This window comes from Heterocephalus glaber, unplaced genomic scaffold (assembly GCF_053883595.1).
Source record: "Heterocephalus glaber isolate CG9 unplaced genomic scaffold, H.glaber_assembly_v1.0 deba00001097, whole genome shotgun sequence".
Classification (NCBI taxonomy): domain Eukaryota; kingdom Metazoa; phylum Chordata; class Mammalia; order Rodentia; family Bathyergidae; genus Heterocephalus; species Heterocephalus glaber.
Genome location: NW_028258191.1, coordinates 3,366,371 through 3,371,870, shown reverse-complemented (window position 1 = coordinate 3,371,870; position 5,500 = coordinate 3,366,371). Strand labels below are relative to the sequence as shown.

Below are 5,500 nucleotides of genomic sequence, written 5' to 3'. Positions count from 1 at the left end.
CTCTGTGATTGTACTTCCAGGTGGATACCCACAAAAGCTTAACATATATTTAAAAAAAAGTTTATAAGGATATGCACTGGAACTTTAATCATAGTAGCCCAAACTATAGGAATTTTAGCTGTTTGAAATTGTGGACCATCATCAGTTTTGCACTTTAGAAAGTTAGGGCTGGGGATTTAGCTCAGTGGCACCACGCTTGCCTTGCAAGCACAAGGTCCTGAGTTTGACCCCTGGTACCACCAAAAAAAAAAAAAAAAAAAAGTAATTCTACCTCAAATCCTCTGTTTTATAAGAAAAACTTCTTCCTGCTTTTAGCTGGAAAAATAACCATCTACTTTATAGAGTATTTACTTATTTTAAGCCTATCTTTATTGTGGAAACTGCTGATTAACCAACACACACACACACACACACACACACCACAAAACTATTGTGACTTCCCTGCTGTTTCTTACAACCCAAATGTCCAACAACAAATGAATGAATAAACAAAACAGGTTTGTATTCATATTACAGAATACTATTCATCAGCAAAAAAGAATAAACTCTTATTACATGGAATAACATGAATGAATTCTACAAACTTTATATTAAGCAAAAGAAGCCACATAAATAATTCCATTATTTGATGTTCAAGAATAGGCAAATTAATTTATGACATTGAGAGAGTGAGTAAACTACAAAAATAAACCTGGAACTCTGGTGAGACTGTAAGAAAAGAACTATGGAAAACACTTTGATAGTTTCTTATAAACATACATTTGACGTACAACCCAGCAATCTCATTGTTTGTTATTTTTATTTCACTTGTTAGTCAAGTGAAATACAGCCTACATTCACACAAAAATTTATACATGCATTTTTACCATTTTTAGATTAACCAAAATAAAAAAAATCTCTCAATTATGGAATAGATAAGCAAGATGTGATATATCAATATAAGCAAATACAACTCAGTGAAAAAAGGAAGTGATAATAATACATAAACCAAGAATAAAGCTTTAATGCTGTAGTTAATGAAAGAAACCATTATCAAAAGACTGCATTGAAATGCTGTGATTTCTTTTATATGACATTCTGCAGAAAACAGATCAAGGGGTCTCACTGGTTGGCCACAAAGGACATGGAGGTATACTAGGGATGATGAAAATGTATAATTTATTGTGCTGCTGATTGCATTTATTGTGAAAACTCACAGAGTTATCTCTCTGATTGTTTCTTCTTCCGCAGAACCTGTGAGAAAAAGGGCCTGGGGAGAAAAAAAAATCAATGAATTAGACCTAGGGACATATTCATCACCACACTTGCTACTAATCCATATAAAACTCCTTTCTCATTTCTTAAAATCACAGACCCAATGGGCTGATAATAGAGCAGCCTTCTCTCTCTAGGAGCTCTACCTCATGCCTGGGCAGCCTGGGCATCTGCTTACTGGATAGGAAATCATCTCTCCTGGCAGAGAGAGACCAGATTCTGAGAGAAAAGTTGTTTTACTAGCCAAATTACGCCATGTAGAGGTCAGAAATAGCTCTACACATGTAAGGCTCAGTGCGATGGGTAATAGCTGGGGTTGGGGCACGTGGCCACACTGACACGGAAGGAGCCTGCAAAACGAAGTCCAGGTGTGTGCCGAGAAGAAGGGGGCATGAGCTTTGAGGGACAGGTAGCGTCTGTTTTCATGCTCTGAAATCATCCCTAATAAAAAGTTATAGTTTCAACTGCTTTGCTTAGAAAGGATTTGGCTTACATCTAGGTAACTGTTCACATCTTTAGTAATATCCTCAGAGCTTCTTACCATTCAAAAACTCTTCTGATAGAAAGATAAAGCATAAGGGTAAAGAAGGTGAAAAACCATATGTAAGAGAAGTTTCGGAAGTTAGTGAGCTCATGGTTGTGAAGGAGGCTGATGAATTATTTGTGGGTTTAGTATGACACAGTGCTCTGTGTTCTCTGTGATCAGGTAGAATCCACAGGGACTGAGGAAATAATTGGTTTTGCTAAAATTTTTATTTGCTATAATACTTAATAGGCTAATCGAGAACCGTTAGGTATAACTGCTTATGGGTTGACCTGAACTGAAGAAGCAGGACAGGATAAAATCCTTCAGAGAGTAAGACGCTAAACAATGATCTTTCCAGACTTTTCAAGTAGCTTTGAAAATGTCATATGCAGTTTAGTATGGGCAAAGGGAGGATAATGGCACTGAGGGAAAGTGCCCCAAAGTAGTATTAGCCCTAAACACTCAGGTGTTGCTATGAAACAGTTGTAAATAATAACTACCAATAATGCCTAGTAAAGAAGTAAAGTAATAACAAAAGTAGGCCACCATTCAAAGGAGTATTGGGAACAAAAGAGAGTATTATCCTATCTTTGCATCAAAACTGCTAGGGTGCTGGGGGAAATACTGGCTGCAAGTCATTAAGACAGGTAATGGCGCCTGTGAAGCAGTTAGGGCCAAGCATATAAGTTAGGAGAGAAAAATGCAGCTCTGGGAAGACACACTGTACCAAAGAGTAAAAGACTTTAGCTATAAAGAGTACTCATTGTTTATTAAATAGATACATGAATTAATCAAAATCTCATATTGTATAGAGCATAGATTTATTCACCAAATGCTGGAAGTTAGGATTAAAAAGATAAATTTAACAGACTCAGAAAGAAGAAAGAAGTACTTTACACCAGAACAATAAAGGAGCATATTTTCTTTTTTTTTTTTTTGGTACCAGGGATCAAACTAGGGACCTTGCGCTTGCGAGGCAAGTGGCAGAACCACTGAGCTAAATCCCCGGCCCCAGGAGCATATTTTCTTTCTTTCTTTTTTTTTTTTGGTACTGGGGATTGAACTCAGGTCCTTGAGCTTGCATAGTAGGCGTTGAAACCACTGAGCTAAATCCCCGGCCCCCCAGGAGCATATTTTCTTAAGGGGCAGTATATGAAAAAAATTAGTGAGTGTACATAGGTAAATTTATAGACAACACTAATAGGTTATAAGGGAAGCAAGGGATGTTTGCGGTTATCATCTGACATTATGGCTGAAATGTAATGTAATTTGAGAAAAGGTCTCCAAACTATGGCTTTCTATAAATTATCCCACTAAGTCATTCTCAGAAAGAGCAATCTATGCATTCAGTGTGGTTCTTCTTTTTATAAAAACAAGCTTTTAAAGTAGAACCAGGCAAGGAAAGAAGCATTTGTTCTTCTTCTCCACACTGTCAGACTTAGCCTGCCTGCTTGTAGGGGTAGAGGAGCTCCCAGGATTGATGACCATCTATGTAGATAGACATGGAGATAGTGGAGGGGTGGGACCACTTAAGAACTGGCTGTGCGCCCATTTGCGTCACGAGACACAGTCCCAGGAACAGTTGAGATGGAGTTTCTTTAGCTTGAAGGGGTGAGGTGGTAAGCAAGTACTTGTCCAGAAGGACTAAAGGAGCCCTAACTATTTTTGGCAGCTGCTATCTGACTGAGTGGGCAAGAAAGCAGGAGGTGGACAGAAAAGAGCAAAGGCAGCACTGGGGCCACCCTCAGTGCACCGGGATTTGGGGCTAGAGAAGTCACTCCTCAGGGCAAAATGTTGCTGTTTCCTGGAAGCAAAAAGAGCTTGCCAACTCACTGGAGCACACCCCCCTCAGGCTGGAGGGTCACAGCCAGAAGAAATCTGCATGACACCCTGAAAGGCCAGGGTGGGATGTAAGAATAAAGGAACCACCCAGGCCTATGAGCACGGCTCTGGTGACATCCTTTGAAATCTGGTTTCCGTTCTGAGATTTCCTTTTTGATCTCTCAATTGAAAAGTCTGGTCCTATGAAAAGAAAATCCATTGTACTGGGATATCTTGCCATTTATCCAGCTCCTCTTCTGGGTAGCTTGTTTCCGGACAAAGACATTAGAAGTGACTATCTGCAGGCTGACTCCTGGCCTTCCTGGCATAAGCCATGCTGCATCTCCTGGATATAACCTTTGCCAAAATGCTTTATCACACGGGTAAAACATAATTTTGCTCTCCCTGCTGTAGGGCTTCATTTTGCTCACTCTCTGCCTTTCTCTCTACGAACCTGTCTCTCCTTCCCTCCCCCTCTGCCCTTCCTCTGTTGCTCTTCTACTCAACACACTTTCCAGTCTACAAAATATAGCGACACATTTATTACCCCTGGGTCACTCCACAGACAATAAAGAAAATGCATTTCAGCATGATGAAGTGTCATTCACAAGGAATGTATAGCAAAATAAATTACTTTATAAACAAAGAAAAACATTTCACTAATGTAGAGTCCAAGAATATCTGAAGGTAACAATTTACTTCAATTAACAATTATTTGGTGAAGAAAAAAAAACCCATGTCAGAATTTGCTATTTATAAAGTGTTTCAGACTTGTGGAGGGTAATTATTCAGCCAGTGAATTTGTTAGGAAGGAGGGCAGGCTGCCATCACTGAAGGCTTTTTCGTCCTTTATGTCAGTGGCCTTATGTTCCCCCAGGCCTAGGTTGATGCCCTCTGGATTCTCATTAGCCAGGTGCATAACTTTGTTTTGCCCCTAACATGTTGTTTTGGGACTGGTATTTCATGTATGTGTACTTCTGACTACATTGCACACTTCTTGAGTAATAAATAGGAAAGACCTCATTGGATTGAGCCCTGTTTATGGTCCCCGACATGGTAGAAAATAAACACAGGATTGGTGGATGGATGAGTGAATAACTGATACTGACTCCAAGACCCTGACTGATCTCTGCAAGACGGCAGTACAGAAACCAGTGTATGGCTTCACGCCACCTGGGGATCTGAGAGATGCGGTCCGGGCCAGGAGAGCTGCAAGATCAATAACCACCATGAGTTGGCTCTGGTGCCCTTTAAGACGAACTCATGTGTGCTGGGTCTTAGAAGCAGCCTTTACCATGGGTTCATGTAACCACTACTGTAAGCACCGGATCAAAATTAGAAGTGTCTGCTTGGGTCCTTCCTCAATGAGGCCTCTGTTGACCCATGGCAGATAGAATTGTAAATGACTCTGCATCCTCTAGTTGTGGGCTTCATTACTTTGATAGCTCTTATCTCTTTCTAATGTATTTGATCTGTTTATTATTTATTGCTGACCTGTCCTCTAGAATATAAGTTCACCTATGGTACAGGCACACAGCAGGCACTCAATAAATGTGTGCTGAATGAATGTATATTACCTTGTATCTAGGAGGTACGAACTGCAGCCTAAAGTAGTGGTTTTAAATTTGTCCTTTGGAAAGCCAAGTTCCACTGAGACCCTTCTGGCTGTGGAAGCTGAGAGGGAGTCATGTGGGTGCAAGTGTTGGACCCACCCCTCATACAGCCACTTTTCTAGATTTTATATATAGAAGTTTCATAAAATATTTCTTTTGTAAAAGGAATTTTGCTTTTAATAAAACATGTTTGAAAGTCACTGATGCATGGCAAATATATATATCTTCCTGTATTTGAATAAAAATGTAACTCAGAATATCTATTGTTTTACCTATATTCCAATAC

At 39.7% G+C, this 5,500-nt stretch overlaps 1 protein-coding gene across 7 annotated transcripts in view; it reads right to left on the bottom strand.

Annotated features, from left to right (window-relative positions):
- Positions 1 to 983: 983 nt before the first annotated feature.
- Positions 984 to 5,500, bottom strand: part of Mmadhc (metabolism of cobalamin associated D) — a 55,230-nt gene continuing 50,713 nt past the window's right edge. For all 7 annotated transcript variants that reach the window (XM_004870002.4, XM_087210051.1, XM_087210053.1 and 4 more), the window contains one exon: positions 984 to 1,249. The gene's annotated coding sequence lies outside the window, so the exon portion shown is untranslated. The remainder of the gene's footprint in view (positions 1,250 to 5,500) is intronic.